This window comes from Passer domesticus, chromosome 4 (genome assembly GCF_036417665.1).
Source record: "Passer domesticus isolate bPasDom1 chromosome 4, bPasDom1.hap1, whole genome shotgun sequence".
Taxonomy (NCBI): Eukaryota; Metazoa; Chordata; class Aves; order Passeriformes; family Passeridae; genus Passer; species Passer domesticus.
This window is the reverse complement of record NC_087477.1, coordinates 45,245,562-45,268,696: the sequence shown is the minus strand read 5'-3', so window position 1 is coordinate 45,268,696 and position 23,135 is coordinate 45,245,562. Positions and strand designations below refer to the sequence as shown.

The 23,135-nt window shown below is 37.4% G+C and overlaps 1 protein-coding gene across 31 annotated transcripts in view; it reads left to right on the top strand.

The window, feature by feature from the left end:
- MARCHF1 (membrane associated ring-CH-type finger 1) overlaps positions 1-23,135 on the top strand; it is a 232,011-nt gene that overhangs the window by 17,787 nt on the left and 191,089 nt on the right. For 11 of the 31 annotated variants that reach the window (XM_064417570.1, XM_064417562.1, XM_064417569.1 and 8 more), the window contains exons 1-2: positions 9,344-9,424; positions 10,240-10,299. The exons of 10 other annotated variants lie outside the window; for them this stretch is intronic. The gene's annotated coding sequence lies outside the window, so the exon portion shown is untranslated. Of the gene's footprint in view, positions 1-9,343; positions 9,446-10,239; positions 10,300-14,565; positions 14,649-23,135 lie in introns of those variants that run through there. 10 more of the 31 variants (XM_064417573.1, XM_064417564.1, XM_064417551.1 and 7 more) reach the window with 5 other exon arrangements.

Here is a 23,135-nt window from a genome sequence, read left to right as displayed (position 1 = left end):
GTCAGGTTTCCTTTTTTCCTAAAAGGTGTGTTATCACTGCTGTTACCTTCAGGGGAGATAATAAGTAGAAAACACAGAGAACAAATAGGAGGCAGCAAGAGGAAGCTATTTTTATAGAGTTCAGGCAGTTACGTCAGGTACAAGCTTGGTAGGCAAGAGGTATTTTGCAAGAGCCAGAAGAATAGCTGTGTGGTATGTGCCGTAATTTTGGGAACTGCCTTTTCAGACTGAGAAGTGTAGGCATCAAGGTAAACATTGTAGTTGTGTGCTGGAGCACGCGTTATATTGAGTGTATGACGGAGCGTACGCAGCAAACCAGTGGGAAACACTGCGTAGGGGACAGACAGGCTTGACTGCCTAGCAGCTTTGTTTGGGTTATTTGTAGGATGTATTGCAGTTTACATGTTTGGTTTGGATCTTTTTTTAATGTTCAGTAGACTGTAACATAGTACTTTTGTGCCTGGAATCATGTTGTTTTCCAGGGCCTTGTATGTAGTTTAATTAACTCCCGAGAGTGAAGGGAGTGGGAGGGGGAAATTCTTGGATGTGCCACTTGGTAAGAGCTGTGCACACCTGCAGGGCGAGTAGAAGGAGAAACAGCAAAGCACCTGATTGCTTCCAAGTGTCCCTACTGCTTTGCTAGGGAAGAACAATACTTTTAAAACAAACCTCCAAACTTCCCTTGTTCTCTTGGAAACCTTTAAAGTAATGATGGCATTTTGTTTTGGCTTTTCTGGAAAAAAAAATCATACTTCATTAAACTTCATGGATAATGATACTGGGTTATTCAGTGGTTTTTAAGATGTCTTTTGCTACATGGTTATGTAGTAAACCTGTGGCTTGTTCTGTGTGCTCTTTTTGAAGTTGCACAACTGGAGGCTGTGCAGTCATTTCACTATAATACATTTTTGAATTTCATTTGGTATAGAGATGGTTTGGATTTCTCAGTTTCTAAGGAGGAGTGCAGCTGAATCAATGAGCTGGGAGTAGCAAGAGAATAATGCCTTATTTCATACTCGTAGAAGTGAAACTCATGTCTTTAATTTACCTGTTGAAAGAAGTGGTGGTGTTAGAAGCCTTGATCTTTGGCTTAAACTTAGAACTAAAGTCTGTGTAATGACAAAGCTGTCAGAAATGAAAGGTTATACAAAAAGTGATGAATTTTGAACTCCTCAAGAACATGTACTCTAATTCCCTGCTGATTTACCTAGCCAAAGCAGCATTGCTGTCACTGTTCACTGAACACCATTACACTTTTATTCATCATTTCCATGCAAATATTAAAACTCTAAGCAGAATATGGAAACAGTCCAGCCTAAACAAACAGTATATTTGATTCCTTAGGAAATATGTCAAATTGGGTCAAAAATGTTATCAGCCTGAATCAATTCAGTAATAGTTGACCTTGGCTGTATGATTTTACTTCCTGTTTCTTAGCAACTGGAAACTTTTCTGCAGGATGGTTGTTTAATATCCTAATCTGTTTTAGAAGCTTTTATACCTAAAGAGGAACAGATGGTCTAAGGAAATGTTATTTGTATCAATCGAGATAGGGAATATCTATGGATTCTTTTTTTTTTCCTCATTGTGTTGTCCTGCACTTATAATTATATAGTATTTCTTTGATGGTTGCAAAAAAACCTTCTTCTAGGATCAAAGAATAAAGGAAAGTCTTCAGATCCTACAGGGTTTTGGTATTTTTTGTTGTTTTTTTTTTTCTTGGTGCGTGATGCAGGAAAGCATCATGCATAAAAATATGTTTGCTCTTACATCTGTGCATTTCTAATACAAAGTGAGAGAATTCCTATAATTATGTTCTGTAAGTGTTGAATTGTACTTGAATGAGCTGTCTACAATGAGATTTTGTTCACTGGCATTTGCTTACTCTCCTACTCTTAAAATCTGTCATGTGAATTGGCTTCCTTTCTCCTTTTTGATAGATTGCAAAGGTTCTTTATATTTCAGTGTAAAAAGTCTTTTTTGAAAGGCTACTTCTGTGTGACTTAGTGTTCACATCAGTATAATGAAAATGTAGCTTTCAAACACTGTGTTGGGATTATTAAGGGCCCAATGAAGAAATAATCTTGTTGGTTTTCCTGTGGTGTCAAATCCCTTACTTCCAAAGAAGCAGGTTGAATGCTTGTAGGAGATTGGACAATCTAGATACTTTCTACATTAATTTAAAATTAGTGTAGAAGCCTTGATTCTGAAGCCTTTATTACAGTCCCCTGTAAAGGATAGGATAACAAGACCTGTCCTCTTCTAATCCTTTCCCAAAGTGCTGTGTAGTACCTTTCCTTCCATGTTCCTGAAGGATCTCATGCAAATAAAAGTACCTTCCCTGCATCACTTTGTTGCTGTCTTAAGAATTATCCTGTGATGATGCTCATAAATGCCTGAGAATTAAGATGTCTGATTTTCTGATTTCTGTTTGTTTTTTCATGGGGACATTTTTGACATGCAAATTCCAGTTAGAAGGGAGAAAGCTTTTAGCTGCAAAGTGGGATGTGAGGTTCTCCCATCATGGCAACTCTTGCCATCTTGTGCCCCTGTTGTCATATTTGTATGTTTTTGTCCTAGCTGTCATCCAGATCGCTGGGAGGGGGCATGGCCGAGACATTGTGTTATTTGATACCATCCTACATTGTGGTGAGGGGCAGGGAAAGGGAAGGAAAAGCATGGATTCTGATTGGGAGCAGGTGTGGTAGGTGGAGTGGTTGAGGTGGGGTGCTGCTAGCTGTGGTCGTGTCAGGTCAAATTTTGGTTTGCTTGTGACCAGAGGCTCACCTGACTGGCAGCTGAAACCTTTTTGGCCATCTTGCAGCTCTGGGGTTGGAGTTGAGAATTGAAGACACAAAATGGTAAAGATTACGGGTCGAAATAAGAACAATTTACTGAAAACAACGAGATAAGAAAATAAACAGCAGCAGCAACAACACAATTAGCAAAAGTGTACAAAGAGAGTGAGATTTATATGCAAAAATGCTCACTAAAGCCTGATGTGACGTGCTCCTGGCTGGAAACCCTTCTTTCTTCCCTTTCCCTTTCCCTTGGCCATAACATAAGATGGTATTGAATAACACAGTGGCTTGGCCATGCCCCCTCCCACTGACTGGGGCTGCCAGTGGACACTGGTGTGCTTCGTTATTTTAAGAGTTAGCCTAGAAATATTTCTGCTTACACTTTTTTCTTGTTGCAAGAGAAGACAATGTCATCTTTGTTTAGTTCCACTTAAGTAAAGTTTTTCTGACTTCACACATTTTCACATGAAGTATTTAGAAATGAAACTGAAGTGTGGACCTTCACTGTCTCTTTTTCACCTTCAGAGAGTAGTTCTTCCATTTTGTTGTGCCTCTTTTACTGGTATTTTAATTAATTGGTTAGGCTGAATCAAATCAGGAGGCTTATGTTTTGACATTCACCCTCATCTACTCCCTTACTCCCAGATTTGACAGAAAAACTAATTTGAAGGCTAAAACAGGCTTGCTCTCTAAAAACATCAAAACTCTTTGCTTAGGAACGTTTTGTGCATCCCAGTGAATCCTTCCAAGCAGTGAGTCTCTTGTAAGTCATACACCTGGATGGCATGCTCAGTCCAGAGAAGAAAGAGTTATGTTTTGAAAACATTTGATGGCTGCAGTGAGTCTCCTAAGAGAAGCACGAAAGAAGGCAAGACAGGGTGAAAGTTGGAAATACTTTGTTTTCATTTTTTTCTTTTTCTTCTTTCTGTCATATTTCCCATTATCTTTTAAAAGGAATGATAGAAAAAGAGAAGAGAGCATGACTTTTAATATGTACCTAATTTAATGTTAAAAATAAGTTTTGGTTTCTGAAATCTTTCACAGAAAATGACCCTGTGTAGCTGCCTGAATAAGTGAAATGCCTATTTACATTATCTTGCTTTTCTGTGGTTTTGGCTTTCTGAGAGTTTGCTCATTAATGAGAGAAAAGGTAGTGACTCTCTACACTCTGTTATTATATCTGATTTGTGCAGAAATTACAGCCCTTCATTAACACATAGCTGGTATATTCTGGTCTTTGTATAACTAGGAAGATCAGTCTAGGAAGGAAGAACTCTTCAGTCTTAATGGAGTATTGTCACCAAGCACAAATGCGAAATTGAAAGGGCTGAAAAAGTAAAAATTAATTAATTATTACTTACTCTTGCATCCATCTCTACTTGTGTGTCTTTTTCTGAGGCACAAGTCTTTTATTGGCACGGGGTCGTCATTTCACAATGATGTACAAGACAAGTGATGTACAGGCTCTCACCTGTTGGTTCATTGAATTTTAGTTCCTCCTTTTCCTTTCCTGATCCTCCTTTTCCTGGACTTGCTGAGTCAATAAAAAAAACAACCAGAAAAGCCTAAACAATAAGCAAACAAAAAAAACAACCTAACAATTCCCACAAGCCCCACCCCTCAAACAGAACACAACCAACCAAGTACAAATCCCTGTAACAAAAGAAGTAAAACCTTAAGAGCTCATTAAAAGTTTTGCCCTTTTGGTATTATGACAAATTTGAAATTAAGAGAGAGCTGTTGCATTACATTTACAGTTTATATAAATACATAAACTCAAAAAAAACCAGATAAAAATGCTAAAGTAAGGGAGAACATGGATTGATATCACAGTCTAGAGCACACTAGTATCTGGAGCACAGTAATTTTCTTTTCATGCATTATATTTCTCTTTAAACATGTTAATTCCTAAGGTGACCCATTATTTGCTTATTTTAGATTTCATAGTTAGGAATATAACCTACTCCCACTGCCCTCTATAAAAATAGCCTGATGGTGTCACAGTTGACTTTTTAATTTGAAAAGCTGGATACCATATGTAATGCATTGTAATATAACTCATTTGTCACATTCACTCTGACTAACATACCTTGGCATCTGTTAACAGGGTCCTGGTAGATATCATCATTAATGGAATTTAGGATTCTTAATTCATGTTTCATTTTTCTGTATCAAGCAGACAAAGCTTAGCTTGGTTTTGTCAAGTGTTTTGTCCAGAAGAGCAAATCTAATAATACTAATATCAACAATAATGAAAAAAGGACCCACTTTATTGATACGGGTAAATTTCTTTTTCTGAATTTGTATTTATGATTTCTCTTAAAAGCCACATGTGGCAATGTAAATCTGCAAGCATTTGATTTTCTGCAGATGTCTGTGAGCAAGGCAGTCAGGTATTGATAAGCAGCATTTTCCAGCTATAAAATTAGATCATAATGTTGATAGCATATGGTGGGCTGTTGGAAAGAAGTTTTATAATCCAAGAGCTCCCAAAAGCCTGTCTGGATAATGTTTTAAATTAAATTAATGTACTTGTGTTGTCCATTGCTGCCTATACTTGCAAACCTTCTGCAGCTCACAAATGTGAACGCAGCATGTCTGTCAAACTCTGTAAAATAAACATGCTTGTTAAAGTTTTTTTTAGTTTTCACACATCCTATTCTAGGTCTGAGAAAACAGTCTGAGGCATTTGTAGCAGCTCATTAGGCTTTTCAGAACCAATGAGACACTGTACACCCTTGTTTTCACCCCTGCATGAGATAAAATAGGTTGTTGGCTAAAAATAACTAATAGGGGAAAAGAGTCACCACAATTCTCCCAATCTAAACAAACAAACAAAAAAAAATCCCTTAATCTTATCCATCAAACCTTGTGATTTATCTTAATGGTTTATTCTTCAATTACTTGCCTAGAGGTTTGTTTTTCTTCCTTAGGAGGACAGCAAATCCAGTGCATCTGACAACTTTTTTTATTTATTTCAGTTTTTATTTTACAACTGTTGCTCATCTGTCTTCCATAAACTCCCACACCAGTAAAAATGCTTTAAATTTTTTAAATATGTCAGAATTCACACATACCCACGTAGAACTTGGAGTATGGTGTATCATCTAATCATTCTTCTCAGTTTTGCTCCATCTTCCTTAGGACTGTTTCTCTCTTCTTTTACTTTTGAGTGACTATTGATGGGAGAGATAGGAAGATAAATGTATAGATTCTTGACTTGTAGCAGTTGATCTGTGGCTTTCCTGGCCTATTAGTCAATACTGAATTTGTCATAGTTTTCACATAAAAAACACAAAACCCAAACAAATCTTGACAAAATTTGGGACAGTCCAAAATTTTAACAACTTCTTTCTCAGAGCGTTATGAAGTGTTTTTTGACACCTTTTGTATATATGAGAAACACATATGAAGAAATATCATAGAATTGTTCAAGTTGAAGGGCATCCAACAGCCAAACTCCACCCCAGCATCTTGCTCACTCCCCTCTTCTGTGGGAGGAAATAGAAAAATGGGTTGAGATAATGACAGTTTAACAGGAAAAGCAGAAGCACGACACTTAAGCAAAGCAAAATAAAAATTAAAAAAAAAAAGACTAATTTGTGTAGTCAGGCAGGTCTCCAACTGCTTCCTGGGAAGCAGGGTCTCTGCATGCTTTGCACTCACTTTGTGAGTGCCATAACCACGATCATTCCCCCTCTTTCCTGCTTCCCCTGAGCTTTTATATCTGAGCATGGCTTCATATGGTATGGTCTGCGTGTGACAGCTGTCCTGCTCGTGTCCTCTCTCAGCCTCTAGCTTACCCTTGGCTGACTGACAGTTCAGCAGTAGGGAGAGCACTGTGTGTCACCAGCACCATTTGAGCCACAAATAAAAACCAGAACACCCTAAGGGCTTCCCTGAAAAAAACGAATTCTATCTCAGCCAGACCCAATGCCATGCCTTATTCCATACCATTTCTGTGTCATCTGGAATTCTTCTGTCTTACTGCCTGCTTGGAATAGGGATGGCTCTGAAGGTATGTGGGCTCCTCTGTGCCTTGTCTGCTTGTTCTGGATTTTTTCAGGAGAATATTCCTCAGTCTTTTTGGGCAACCACTTTTGGTTTTTGATCATCTTTACTATGAATGTTTTTTTTTTTCCTTTTATCTAATCTGAATTTCCTTTGCTTCAGTTTACATTCATTCCTCTTATCTTTTTGCTGTGCTTTTTCCAGCAAGTATGGCTCTGTTTTTAAATAGTTGAGTATAGTGCTGTGATCTCCCCTTAGATTTTCCTGTAGAGGTTGAACAGGCACAGTTCTTTCAGCTGCTCCTTGTATAGATCATACTGCAGCCCCAAACCATCTTGTTGGCTTTCCATGTGTACCAGTATGTCATATACCAGGGAGCATAAAATGAAATACAGTACTCAAGGTGTAGGCTGGCAGGTGTGGATTAGAATAATAAGAAAAATTTCCCTTTACTGGCTGGTTTTGCTGTAGTGAATGCAGCCTAGTGTGCCCTTAGGATTCAGTTTCTGCAAGGGTGCATTTTTGACTTACATTCAAATTGTCCATCAGACCCCACATCCTCTTGTGCAGAGCTGATTTCTGCTCTTAGGTCTCATGCTGGACTGTTGTGTGGGGCTTTTCTATCACAGTTACAGTACTGTGCATTGTTTTTTGCTGTTTTTTTCTCGAGGTTTGGAAGCCCATTTCTCAGGTCAGTTGAGATCTCCCTGAAGCACAGCCATTTACCCTGGTGTGTGAGCCTCTCCCCTCAATCACCACTGAACTTGATGAGATGCATTCATCCCGTCATCCATCCATCCATCCATCCATCCATCCATCCATCCATCCATCCATCCATCCAGCCCATCATCACCCATTATGAAGGCGTCAAATAGAGAATTATGTAATCATAGAATATTTCAATTTAAAGGGACTTCATAAGGACCATCATGTTCAACTCCCAGCTCCTCACAGGACTGTCTGAAACTAAACCATATGACTGTGACATTTTTATATGCTTCTTGAGCTCTGCCAGGCTTGCTGGCTTGGAGAGCTTGTTCCAGTGACTGATCACCCTCTCAGTGAAGAACCTTTTCCTAATGTCCAGTCTAAAGTTACTCTGATGCTGCTTCATTCCATTTCTTTGTGTCCTGTCACTGCTCCCCAGAGAGGAGATGGTTTTAAGGATACTGCTCATCTTGTGCTCATAGGGTCCACAAATTGAAGAGACTGTGGGGGAGTGAGTTGATGGTTGAGGCCTGCAGACTGTAATTTATGCTGCTGCTAGAATGCAGTCTGTTACAAAGCAAATGGTGACTTAAAGTTTCAAATGTCACTTGGGTTTCGTTTGTTGATTTGTTGATTTGTTAATTTGTTTCAATGCTATGGTTAGAATTTCTAAGTTGTCAGTACTTACGCTTTTGGTAGATATTGAATGAAAGGGAAAGGGCTGAGTGATAGCAATGTGGATACTAGTAGGAGGAAAAAGGGGACTGTGAAACCCTGACAACAATGTAACATTTCCCTGGGACAAGGAAATATTTAATATATTTGGATATATTTCTCATTTGTTACCCGAGCATTGGCAAATCTCAGTGTTTAGAATAATTTTGTTGCATTTGTTTTATCCAGAGATAAAAGCATTTCTGCAAAATACCTAGGCTTTACCTGAATAGATTCAAAGTGTACCTGGATAAGATAACCAGAGATAGCACTTATTTTGCTGATTCCAAGTAGAATAAAACAATATAATAAGATAAGAGAGTTACAGTAAAATACTTGCAAGATTTCATTTCCTAAATGTTACATTAATTTTGAGCTAATCAATGGCAAAATCAACTAAGGTTTGGGCATCCTTTTTTAAGTGCTACTTTTTGTTTTTCATGCTTTTTTTTTCTTTTTGCTTGCCTTTAGATACCAGTACACAGAAAATATTGTTTGAAATTTCTTCAGTTTTTATTAGGCTGTATATAAGTATTTTTCCTTCTGCAAGTTTTGTGTCACTTAAGCTGTAGTATTGGATGTATTTAATGACTTAGCTGGTCTTTGAAATAACGAGTATAACAAAAAAAATCAATCAGTAGAGAGGTGGTATTTCTTTATTGGCCCTTTATTGAATTGGTTATTGTATATTTCAACACTTTGTCATTTATAGTTTGTGTTTTTTTCACCTCATTCCCTTTTTGTAATTATGGTTCCTAAAGCAGAGCCTGGTTCTTTCTCTTAGTTGGTCAAAGAGTTTTTCAGTGGATTTTCTCTTCTCTCAGCCTCTTGAAAATTCTTACTGAAGGCATTCCTTACAAGAGAGACATTTTTTTCAGAAGTACCAAAGCTGAGTAAAAGCACAGAGGTGCAGGCACACAGTTTGTGGTAATTGGGAGTGGGGCTGTGGCCCAGCCTCATCCCCAGTGGGTGCAGCTGTGAGCAGCAGGTGAGCAGCACTGACAGCAATGAGCCATGGAGTGCCCAGGGGCTCTGGCCAACCACCAAAGGGAACAGAGGGCACTCAGGTGCAGTGCATGAACACGAGTGGTATAAAAGGTTGGGCTAAAGAACAAGGGCAGGTGCTTGCAGCCCTCTGAAGTGGACTGATGTTACTCTGTATGGGCAGATTCCCGAAGCCTTCAGATGAGGTATGGTTTTACTCTGTATGGGTGAGTGCTTAAAGCCTTCTGAGCTTGTATGGTGCTGCTCTGTGTATTGTGGCTGTCTTAACTGTGACACAGAGGCAGTTTAAAATTGATGGGTGTTTTCCTAAATCGAGATAGTTTTGATGCTCACTTGACTTTTGTTGCTAATAGCTGAAAATTCTACAAAGACTTGGTTAGTGTAAGTGCTATGTAATGGGTGGAATTCAGGAGTAGAATTAATACTGATAGATATTTAATACACTCTACAAGTTTTTTTGTAGGAGAAGCTTAACTAAGTGGGAAGTGGTGGAAAGATTTTCAGCTGAAATGTTATCTGTAAATGTCTCAGTATTTCATTACTTGCTGTTATGCACCTTCCTGGGAATCTGTTGAATACAGTGTTGCTATTCTTAGTTAACTTGAGGGTATCTTGCACTCTGAGATAAAACACTCATTTTAGTTTTGAGTTACATAGCTGTGATATTTAAGGTTTACTGTCCCTGGGGATATTTTGTTTTCCTCACAAATAGTTTAGAATCTCAACACTAAGCCATGATTGGCCTGATGCGTTCTTTCATTGCTGTCAGGGAGCAAATGGGTGGGAAGGGCATGTGTTGGCTTTTGACATCACCCCGCTTGAGCCAAGCTTGAGGAACACCTGCTGTTAAAGCTGTAGATTGCTGTGACACTTCATTGAAAGACTGAGAACTTTTTTGCCTCCACCTTATTTTTAAACTAGAAGTGTCTTTCTAAAACTATAAATTATCATGTTGTAGCAATAGCCTTAAGCTGCTGTATATATATGCAATTCATTTTAGATATAATTGGACTTTTGAATGGTCAGTTAGTGACTGCTGTAATCACTCTTCAAATGCTTGGTAAGTGATCAGAAACTTTCATGCCTCCCTTGCACATGCTTCCTAAATTATTGAGTAAATCTCTTTCTGGTCCATCTGTTTGCGAAATGCTGAATCTGAGAATTCAGCAGAAATACATGTAACAGATAATGATACTGTGTATTTTTGTTTATGTATGTACAAAATTATACTTAATTGTTGACTCAAAAAAACCAGCAGCTTTTCCAAAATCTTGTAGATTGGATGTAAACTTTGTTTTCTGGAAGCTTGTCACAATCTTTAGTTGTTTCCCTGTATTGCTACTATCTTTTCTTTAGACCCCTAAATTGGGAGGGGAGGGGAAAAACCCCCACAGCCTCATGGCAAAGAAAACTTGCAAAGAAGCTTGCCAGATCTAGTTAGTTTTTTTCCTTGTCTTTGTTCTCTACCTATTTCTTTTCTTCCATGCTTTCAGAAGTAAAAACTATTGCACTTTATATTTTTCTTCCCTTCTGTTTTGAATCTCTTCCTTGCAGTCTGTAAAGTGATAGAGTCCAAGCTTGTTTCCTCACTGTGTAATTTCCTTTCTGTAACATTTTATTGGCTTTTCACTGAGGGTATTAGGCTATATTCCACTTTCTTCCGTTTGTTCCTCAGAATTGAGTTATTTGCTTTTGTTTATTAGAAGTTATTTGGTGCCTTTAGTTATGAAACATACATCTTTTGTTCAGTAAATGTACCAAATGTTTTTCCAGTGTGGAAATTATTTATTACTTTTTTCTTCAAGCTTAATATATTGTAGGATCTTCTGCAAAGAAAATTCTTTCTTGTTTGTTCTTTGTCTGTTGGGAAACATTTCAATGACTCCCTTCACACTTCCTAGCTTTCCGAACACTTGTGCCAAGGCCTGCTGTAATTTTCTGTGAAGAGCACTATTTGAATATAGAGAGTTGTCAAACACATGACTAATCTTTGCTTGCAACATTTCTGTTGTGTCTTGGCATTCAGACAGACTTCTTTTCTGTATGCATCTAACACTGTATATCCAATTCTGCAGTATTGTTAATTTGCAGCAACCTTGGTTTTGGAATAGTTTGGATTTCCGGTCTGTAAAACTCATAACACAGTTGTCTGAGTTGTATTATTTTATTTTCTTTGCCTCTGCCTCCCAGGTAACTGTATCAAGGCACAGTTTATCAAAATCTTGATGTTGCACTTTGCCTAATGTTGTGAAAAACACACGCAAAACATGTCCAATGTGAGGCATAAAGTCATGCAAAGCAAAATGAAATAAGTATACCCTGGTATTTACCAGAATGTTTCCACCTGATGTGGGAAAAGGGTAGGGCTTTGAAGGAAGTTAGGTCTTTGGGATTACAGGAGAAATTGAAGGCTGATGTCCATGTCAATGGAAGGTGCCCATTTACCCTCCCAACTGCAAGTTCCTGAATTTATTCATATATACTGCTAGAAAATACTGATGTAATACCTGGGTTTCACATTATTCTGTAATCCATTTGCTTTAATAGAAAACTGAAATGCGCTTTTGCCAGTTGGGAAATCATAGTCCTTTCCCTCAAAAACACCTCTTTAATTTCTTCAGATATGTAGCAGCTCTCCCAGTCCTCTGAAGATGAAGATTCACTGCTGCTTTAGGGGTGACAAGGTATATTTTAGGTGGATTATCTAGAGGCAGGGAATTCTACCAGAGGGGATGGGATTTTTGTCTCCAAGATATATCTAGGGGAAGGTTACTGTTGTTGCTCTGACTAGTAGCATAACATTCATAATGCTTTATGATATAACCAGAAAAAAAAAATAGGGTTTAGTTTAGGTGAATTTGGGAATACCTCCTTGAGTAAAGGAAAGTGTGGATACTTTTCTCCCAATTAAAAGTACGCTTTGGGGTAATTTTGAATTTGTTTTTAATCACAGATTACCTGTAGGGTGTAGGCTCAAGTAGAAAACTTTCATAAGCCATGTGTCCCATTATGTTTTGAGCATCCCCAAGGATGGAGACTCCACAACCAGCCTGGATTTTGCTGTATTTCGGTTTCTGTCTGTTGAACTTGGGACTGGGCACCACTTACAAGAGCCTGCTTCTGTCTTCTTTAGTTCCCAGCATCATGTTTGTAGATTAAATCCCCCAAGCCTTCTTTTCACCAGGCTGAACAATAACAGCTCCTTCAGCCTCTCCCAAAATGAGTAGGCTTTAAACCAGTCCTGTCAGGTCTTAAGATAGTCTAGAACAAATTCTACAGTAAGTGACTTAGAGTTACGGAGGAAAGGGAATATGACCCTTAATTTGTGTGATGGGAGGATATGAAGGTGTAGTGCATAAACATAGGCAGGAATTTTGAGAAGGTGCTCTGCTACTGTATGCACTGACTTTGCTACAGTTCAGCCTGGAGTGTGCTTGAGATCTGCAGTACGTAAATAAATTCAAGTAAGAATTTGAGCAAAAGGATTGCACTTTTTGTTAAGTTATGGTTGAAGCTGTGTGAAATGGAAAAAAATATAATCTGGTATTTATGGAACTAGTTTATTTACTTCAAAGCAGGAAAAAAGAATTAAAATTGGTCCATCTAGCTGTTTTTTTTTAATTGTCTATGTTGTTATTTCAAGCATCCATTTTATTCCATTTTTTCTTTGTTCTATGAGTGACTTGTATTTTTAATGTTGTAATGTAGTTTCTGCTTAGGTAAAAGTCTGCTTTTTGGCTTTGGTTAAAAGTCGCTTAAAATTCTAATCTGGAATGTCCGCTTGTAAAGAACATAACAGGCAAACTAGACTGTATCCAATTCCTATCCTTGTTGAATGACTTCTTTAGGGTTTCTTTTTGGTTGCAATATTCATGAGGTTTGACCTCTTCATTCAATTCCATAATACTATTGGAAAACCGATTTTTTTTTATACTCTAAGGCATTCAGACTTCTTGGCAGTGCTAATACTGTGAGAATCAAATGGAAGTCCTCTGCTTTCCTGCACTTAATGGTGTGTTCTAAGCAGACAAAAACAAAAAAAAACTGCATTCTGGGGAAAATAAAGTTTATATTTGACACTATACCATGCTGTGTGAAAGTCCCTCTATTATCCCTATTTCTGTAAAGTTTTTTGGTAAACAGTATATTGATTTTACCTTTTGGGAGCAAAGTGCTTCTGTTTAATGGCTGTAGAGTGCTTCAGCCGTGCCCCATATGAGCTTCTCTTCTGAAACACAATCTGCCATAAAATAATGCGGTTATAGTTGATCCTCTATATACTGTTCAAGGAAAAGATCAAAACCTCTTTAATATTATTTCTTTTTATGCTGCAGTAAATCAATTTATTAATTTTGTGAACATTTGAAATTATTTTTTTCCTTTTTCCTTTCTTTTCCCTCCCCCTCACATCTTTCCTGTCGATGTTTAAAGATGAAGAATATAAAGTCAGTAAAATTTGGGTGGGTGATGGAGTGGAGAGTGAGATCACTGGGTGATCACAAGGGTGCATCAATGGTAGCAAGCTGTCTGTCTTTTCCCAAAGTTTGCTGGAAACTTGACCTGAGATGTGATTGCCTAGTTCAGCTGTCTTGGAAAAACACACTTTCATATTCTCAGCACTCCAGTAGTATCTGGCAATAGTTCTGTGCGTTATGCACCTGGAGGTACCTTGCCTGATTCTTGGTCATGTTTAACCAAAAAGCCCCACTAATCGCTTTGATTACTTTGCTACTGAAAGGAGGCTTAGAGTTGAGGAAGATGGCAGTGTTTTCTGCCAAAGACTAATTTTATATTTTCTGTTACAGGCAGTGATTCCCTTATAGTTTAGAGAGACTCCTTAAAACTGTTCTGTGGATAGAGCAAACCAAGGAGATGAAATAATGCTCTCTTGCCCTTTAATATAATCTAACAAGAAGCTCTCTGCAGGCAATATATTTCGTTCATATAATCAGTGCATGGAACTGTGGAAGAATAAATTGATGTCTGATTACCTAATGCTACAGAAGGAGAACACAGAGACATGAAGAGCTTATTCTTCTAATTTACCTTGTGTTTCTGAATGAGAAACCTGCTGTACTTGTTACCAGTACGTGATAGTTCAGAACAGAGGAAAATTCTCTTGGTATGAGGACTTATTGTTACCTGCTAGTTAATTCAAAATGGGAAATTTTTAGAGGTCAATGAACTGTCAGGGAAAATATGCTTTTTAAGGGTATAATTGTGTTGACTAGTTGTTGTTTGCCACGAAATCTATGTTCAGCATTTTTTTTATTCTATTCAGTCCTATTCCAGTTTGTTTTGTTTGTTTGGCCACCCTGCTTTCCACAAAGAAGTTGTTTCCTTGTGGAAGGAAGGAATAACTTATAGAGAACATCTGAAACTCCAGGAGCTGCTGGGATGACCCACTGTGTGAGTAAAAAAAATCCCCACACTCTATGTAGCCAAGCAGCTTTTTCAGTATCTAAGTGTTTGATACATCTCAAAGTTGGATTAACTTTTTTTTTGGTAATGTCCGTGGCTTCATATTTTTGAAATGCTGTTGTAGGTGAAAGAAATACTTAGCAATTAACTTCTAAACATTTTTTAAATACTAAAATTAGAGGTCTTCTGGATATTTGTAAATTAGATTTCAAGTGGGTTTCAAGCTGGTGTGTATTTTCAGGAGATAAAGCAGCAATATTTTTCAGAACTCTTAAATATTAATGGGTTAGGAGAATTCATATATCTAGCTTTGGTATTTAATTTAGAATTTGTCGTAGACTTATATTAATGGGCAGTCTCATTCAAAAATTAGTTCAGAACAGGCACTTAGTTTATACTTAAAGTTTAAGTATAAAGCCTGTCTTTGAACTCTTGATGTGTAGATGAGTTATTTCTGACTCTTTTCTGCATCACTGGGAGGAAAATCTAGTGTCTGATTCCCTCAAGTGGAGTGAGGGAGAAGAGGAGAAAGCACTATGAACACTGTGGGTATTGGTAATTAGGTGGGTAGCAGAAACTGCCTGGGCAGCCCTCACAGCTAAAGAATCACATACCAAGAGTGGCAGCTACTTCTGGAGGGCACAAGTGCAGCCTCATGTTCAGCAGGAGAGGCCAGAGAAGGTGTTCTTCCAGGCAAGATTTGCGTGTCCTTTTTGGATGGAGTTATAAAGCCTCCCTGAGGAAGTTCTGTGAACTCTCAGCTGTCTGGCAAGGGGGAGGTTAACTGCTACTACTAGTCAGATTTGCAACAAAAACAATGTGATTTGCGCCACTGTATTTAGACTTGAAAGGCTGCTTAGAAGAAGCTTTTTCCTTCTGTTAACTGTTGCATTTCCTAGAATAAGACCAAGTTATAACATGGAGTAGTAACTTTATCATAGAGGTTCCTCTGGACATGGTGAAGTATCTGTTCTGCTGCTTTGCTTTTGTTATGTTTGTAGTCTTCTGGGCTTTTTGGTTGGCATTCCTAGCCCAGACCGGCAGTGCTTGTCCTGTTCCAAGTTACATCCAGTAGTTAGGGGTGACTGGTGAGATTCCAGTCTCCGTATAGTTGCCTTATTCTGCTTTACAGAGTTCACACACACTCAGATATTAAATCCAGTCACAACTAGGCGTGGATTAATCCTGATTTCTTGGCGTGATAAAAAAACATAGGTTAGAACTTGCTGTCAGGAGCCTCTGTTACGTGACTAGTGTGAAATGTTGGTCTAAATAAAGTTATAGAGCACTTCACAGCTGTTGTGTGTGCTGGCAGAAGAGTGTTCTTGCTGTGTTCAGTAATAAAGCAGTGAAAGTCAGGCACATGTGACTGCACAAATCAACTACAGCACAGTTGTGAACACGGATAAAACTTGGTACAACAACGTGTCAGCCCATAATGGAGCACTTCAAGGGCTCAAAGAATCTACATGGGTCTTAGTGACTTTGATAAACCAGGATGATGGTTGTTTCAATTCAGACGTTTTAAGCTGATTTGCCTGGTTTTTATGCCTATTTGAGAGACATCAGTGTCTGCCTCCTGTTGAAGCTCTACTTGAAAGGTAGTAAATTCTCTGGAACAGCACATGCCAAGTGTTTCAGGTTGCTGCTTAATGGTAACAGCAGCAAAAAGTATTTTTTATTGTTACATAATAACAGTACAGTTGTTGATCTCTATCTATCTAGAGATATATAGGTCAGGAATTCTCTATATAGCTGCATATATAGATATCTGTATTATCTACATATCAATGTCTGTCTATATACTACAGGGTTTTTTGGTTTGTGGTTTTTTTTTCTGGTTTCTTGGAATTTGTTGTGTGTGAGTCAGCTCTCAGTGGAATTCTCGTAGCCTATTTGCAGGGTGGTTTGTGTTAATAAAGTGGCTTATTAGAGCACTGTAATCAGCTATTCAGCTTAACTGGCTGAAGTGTTCACAGGAATTGGCTGGCCTGTTTTAACTTCCTGGTAGGAACTATGTGGTTTAGCTATTCAACAAATATATGCAGACTTAGAAGTTGCAGCTCTCTAGGTATCTCTTTATAGGTAAGCAAATCTTCTCTTAAAAGTATTGTGGGGAAGGATTGAGAAGATACTTTCCAATTTTTCTTTCTGGATGTCCATGTGTAAGATGTTGGTAAAAAATGAAAAAAGCTTCAATCCATTACTCCATCTTCCTATTTGGGCGGCCATTAACATTGGAAAGGTTTGGCTATTTTTTTTTAATAGAAAAAAAGAAATGCTAGAGGTCTGTCTCTTTTCAGTAATATCAAACATGTCTTAGGTTTCAATTTCCTTTCTTCTTCACTGATAGAACCAATTCTTTGAATAAAGTTTTTCTGAGCCAACAAAGGTCCTGTGAAACAGGTCCTTGTAGCCTTGATTACTCCATCAGCCTTGTTATTCATCTCTGAACATGTTGAGATGGATTCTGTAGCTAGCTCCATATTCAGCTGCTGAAACTCATTCCTGTCCTGTCTCCTGCTGTTCTTCATGGGCATTGTTGTTGCATCAAAATATCACAAATCCCCTATTGCAGTCACTAGAGAAAAATAAAGTATTTATGGAAAATTCCACTGACTTTTCAGAGGCTTCAGATTTATAGTCAGTTTTAGACAATATTCCTAGGGACTGTAAATGGCATCCTTCCTGTTTGTTTGTTCTTGGCAAGCAGGGGCAGGTAGCGCCAGTATTAATCTAGCAGCATTTCAGCTGTATGTACTGCAATTTGTGGGTGCCACAGAGCAGTGTTAAGACATGCGTACAGACTCATTGAGAAGACTTACAGCTGTAAGGCACAGATTCTTTAGCATAATGACATTTTGTCTAGAATTATTATTGTTACTTGGAAACAGCCCAAAATAACCATAATTTATTGTTCTTTATAATCCAGTTTACCATTAAAATTGGAGTGTTAAAAAGGTGTTAAAAAAACCCAACAGTATCTAAAATGAATTGAAAACTGGAGGGACTGTTTTTGGGCTGAAAATGTTCCAGTAATTTGTTAGTGTTTTATTCCAAATTAATGTGATTTTATTTTTTGGTCACGTGAGAAGAAGATTCTGGGGAATATGGTTTTAGAGACATTGATTTTGACACATCCAAATCAGTGAGTTGCCTGACACCCTAGTCTTCCCCATGGAGGTAGGAGTAACTAGAAGCCTATGGAGCTTCATTTTAAAGAACACTTTAGGGATGTTGTGCAGAGAGAAAACAGGATTATACCACAGAAATGTGTTTGTTATCTCCTTGGACTGAGTGTGGAACGTGGATGGCAGGCAAGGCAAGCAAATGGAAAAACTTCCAAAAAATATAGCTGGGGAAGCAGCTGAAAGGAGGAGTTTTGGATGAAACAGAGAACACAAACCAGGTAGAAAACATCTTTTTCAGGGCAGGCTGACAGAGGGATGAGTATTTTAGCAGAAAGAATGACAAAGGAGGACACTTAAAAGACAGAAACAGTAGAGTTTAGTGAGAGTGTTTGCAGAGGAAGAAAGAAAGGTGATGAAAGATGAGACAGCTTGAGGAGTTGGGTAGTGCTGTCATGGAAGATGGTGGAGTTGTCTTCAGAGAATGTGTAGATGGGAAATATTTAAAATCTCAAATAAATATTACATGGTTAGGCAGCTGAGAGAAATCCCTGGATTTTATTTTGGGCACTACTGCCTCTGGGGAAAACTGCTAAAAAGTTCATGCTGAGCGTTCTCTAGATGAACTGTGGTGCAGAAGGATGCTGGTAAACTTTGAAGTTTCTGACCTATAACTGAGCACAGATCCTCTTCTGAACCTATTTTTCAGAGCATTCAGTCAGTGGAGGAACTGATTCTTCTGCCATTTCTACTGTATGCGCTAAAAATATTAACTCTATTGTGATACAGTTCAGTAGCTAGAATCAAAACAGTAATGACATCAGATCCAAGATAAATGTGGTTTGTTTATACCACTGGAAGCAGTAGAGTGACTTGAAGTTGCCAGGCTGTCTGGTCCTATTTTGCTTGACAGTTCTTTATATCCACAGGTGTTCCCCCTCATTGTAAATAGTCTGTGTCTGGGTTCCCTTGACCATTGTGCCTGACTTTTAGCTCGATGTTGTCCTGTATAGAATTCAGTGGAAGTGTACAGTAAGGAAACAATGTGTTTATCACCTTGCACAAAGTCAGTTTTGTTCTCTCTATTATTGAAACTATACATGAAACCCAGTTAGCATTTGTAAGCTTTGTTAGTATTTATAAACTAGATACTTTTTCTCTCCACAGATTTCAAAATTCTAACAATAGACTTGGTCATCTCTTTAAAAACAGCTATGGACAGCTGAGCAGTTTCTATATACCTGTCTGGATATATAGAAATATATGGATATGCTCAATGGAAGAAAAATGAGAAGCAAATAAAGCTACAAAAAATTAAATCAGGAAATTTTTTGTGGTTGTCATGAAAATTACAGTTTTCAGAGAAAATTTTATAGCCTTCTAAATTTGAGTATGATAGTTTTAAAATTAAGAGATCAGTTGGATGTAATAAACTGATGTGTAAATTTTATAATGCACACAATATTTTAGGGCAGTGGCTTGCAATTAGTTTCAGATATTTTGATTTTTGACAAGCTCTGCACTTATGCAAAATTTTTTGATAGAAGTCCTTGTGAAAATATGCTTAATTAATAGCAACTGAATCTGAGTGTACATACTGTAAGTTAACCAGTTATATTCATCAATAAAAACAGGGGGAAGAAGTGAGTCTGCATCCCAGTCATGAATTTTGTTATCTTTTGGAGGTCCTGCAGCTGGCAGTGTCTGCCACTTTCAAATTCTTTGAAATGTGCTGTTTGCATTTTTGGTACCTGATAAATTCCATTTGTATATTTTCTATATATCCTCATATAATGATGATTGTATTTAAAACATTGCAAAGCTGGAAGCTCTAATAAAGATCAGGAAAGTAGCAATGTGCATAATATTGATTTTAGTTTCCATGACATATGGAATTCAAACTGATCTAAGTTAAGTTGTAATATGAGTCTAATTCGAGTAGAGGAGATTAATATTAGTAAATGTTGCATCAAGTAATACTGCCAAGGGAATGACTGAAGTTGCAAATTGGAAGTGTGGGCTGTTAATTACTGATTGTCTAGTTCCTGAGGTGAACATTAAGCATGTATTGAAAAAATGTATTTGTAAGTCTATCCCAAGAGCAGAAATCATTTGAAATTGAGTCTGTTTCTTTTCAAATTAGGCAACATGCTTTAAGAAAGTAAGTTTTTCTGCTTTGTAAAATATTCATGAATGCCTCTTAAAGACGGGCATCAAAACTTTGCTTTTTTTCTATCTAGTTAATCTTTATAACACCCTCAGGCTCATGGTGTGATCTTTGGGGTGTCCTGTGTAGGGCCAGGAGTTTGACTTGATCGTCCTGATAGGTCCCTTCCAGCCCAGCATATTCTGTTATTCTGTTCTGTAAGGAAAAATTTGATATTTGAATGCCCTTTTAATCTAAAGGATTCAAGTGACAGAGACTTTTTGATAAGAGGAGTGATGGTAAAAGAAGGTACTGATACAAACAGAAGTCTGTAGTGTATTTCAGGAAGCATATCTAAAGATCTGTTGTAGGGGCCAAACAAAGCAAAATAAGCTGGAAGAAAGTTACATCATGTCATTTTTTTAATAGTAAAAGTGATGAATTTATATACTGTAGAAAGGGGTGTATTTGAGGAATGTTTGATTGTTCTAAATTGCATCCAGAGGGCCATTATACATAAAAATGAAATTAATTTTTCCTGTGAGAATATTAAATACCTATGAATTCTGTATGAACTATGATTACCAAGACTGCCATTCTAAAATACTGATAATTGCATATGCAAATCCAGATGGCCTTTGGGATAAGGTTCAAACAGATGACTTTTTCAAGATGGTTACAATTTGGATTTTGTTTTCATCTCTGTATCAAGCCATCTAATGACAAGTTTCACTTGGCAGAGATGCTTCATCAGATCTAGTACTGAGATGCTTGTTTGAAAAAACAAAGTGGTTGTCTTTTAAAGACATTCCTGTGTGAGTTGAATGTTGGTTACTATAAGGCACATTCTGTATGTGTCTATAAATGAATTTGGAGAAGTATATTCAAAACTCTTCAGTTTTCAGGTAGCTGAACTGAGGTGGGAAATTTTTCCAAGCATGCTCTACTAATCACTTGGCTTCCTAGGAAAACCTGACATTTAATATAGTTAGTACTGTATGGAAGTAAATTCCTGCTCCATCTTTCTTTTGTGTGTCTGTGTCCATAAAACATTAAAGCCTTCTGAGTGTTATAAATGGCCGTTCTGATAAGAATACTATTTATTACTTCTTTGAGAATAAATTGCAATGTTTCTAAAATTGATGGGAGACTGCATACTGGTTTACTTGTAGATTAACTGAACTATATGTTTGGCTGGTCTTTCATTATTGAGCTTTGTTGTGCTTTGTTTGGAGGGCCAGTCAACTAATTTCAAGATTACAATAATAAAAACAAATCACAGTATGTCTTGATATATGCCATCTCCTAAATTTGCATTGAAAACTAAATTATCCAGGTGTTTTGAAGGTAATGAAGTTAGTGTGTGGTCTCATTCATATTAGTATTAAAATGAAACGCTATTTACACTCACAGAAGGCAAATAGCAGCAGTATAAATGTTTACAGCAACACTATCACTTTCAATTTTGATTCTTCAGCTCAAATTTAGTTTTTTCACTGAAGGAAATGAATTCAATTGCTGGTCCATAACGGTTTTATTTCATTTGTAGGTAAGGTATTAAGAAGACACAAGAAATTATCTTGGCATATAGGATTGTATTTTGATTTCATTGACTAACAAAACTGATAGTTTTTAGCCTCTGGAGAGAAAAACACTATATGAAAGTAAATATTCTAGTCATTGAACAATGTTGTTGTGAGTTTTTACTTTTTACAGTCGTACTTTTCAGTGTAACTTAAAACCTGCTTGTGTTTGTGTTGCCAAGATAAACATCTTCAAGATAATGTATGTTTTAAAAGTGTGTTTGGTATTCTTTTTCCAAGGAGCAATGCCAGCCAGTGAAAATAATGGGTTGTTCAAGAGCTTAAACAAAATGTGTCTGAAAAATTTTCCTGTTTCTCAAGTATTAAGAGACATCTTGGTTAGTAATGAAAATTTACAAGATAAAATTTTGAATTTAGTGTTGCTGTCATGCCTCTAAACCCAGCAACTTTTATCTATGCTGTGTGTTACACACATTCACAGCCCCTCTCCCCCCAGTACAGAGATATTTTTTTTAAATTCCAAGGACACAGTACAAATCTTTGCTATTAAGAAATGAGGGCATACCACAGTGGAACATACCCTGGTAGCGCTGGGTATGGTGGCAACGTTGCTGGCACAATTCAAACCTCAGTAAATTTTGCTAAATGTTGTTTGTTGCATGAACCTCTGATCTGGGCTTAGAGTGGGAATTATTACTGCCTTATGATTTGTGTTCCTGTAACACAAAAGCTTTGAAGAAAAATGGTTTTGAAAATTCAGGACATAGAATATCTATAGTGTGGTTTCAGGATGGTTAGGGTGCTGTGAATGAATTGCAGGGCTTCAAAATATTTGACTGTTTATTCCTCGTGCTAATTTCTTCTGGGGAATTGATGATGTACCTTCAAAGTAGGGTGACCACACTGTAGGATGACCACAGTGTTTTAGGTATGGCTGACAGGTGTGCAGGAATACTACTAGGAAAGGGATTTCTGATTCTGGCATGTGATGAAAAGGTCATGGCAAACTGGAATATAGTGGCTCTTCCAAACATGGGCAAGTAGGTATATTTTAAATGGAAAACATGTAATGCTATGATTAATTCTGTTTTAACATTCATAGTATCACACACCTAATTAATTGTTTTAAGTGCACTTAAGATATGTAAAAAATCTGTGACCTGATATTTGAAGAAAAGGATGAATTGAAGGAAGAAAATAGGATAAAGTAGGTAGCAAAGGCTAGTTTTTGCATGGTAATGTTAAATGTCGAGTATTTTACCTGTCAAAGGTTTTCATCAGTGTAGAATCAATATTAAGTTTTGTCAAGTTGTTAGATTGGAAATTGATAAATAAACAAAAAAGATTAATAAAGAACTTACTCTGCCCAAGAAATGATCTATTTTAACATCAACAGTAGTCTACTTAAGATATTGCTTGACTTCATTCCCCTGAATCATAATGTGCTCATGAAGTAAGTGCATCTCCATTAATGGTTCATTTCGTTACTTTGTCATAGCAGCAGATTTTCATGGTGGCATTTTAGGCATATTCTCCACATCTGCATAGCTTCCATTGCTCAACTAGCAAAAGTGGACAGATTTTAAATTCTAACCAAAGAGATGAAAGTAGGAGACATTGACTACTGGTGTGTAACTGATTTAGGTCCTCTGGTTTT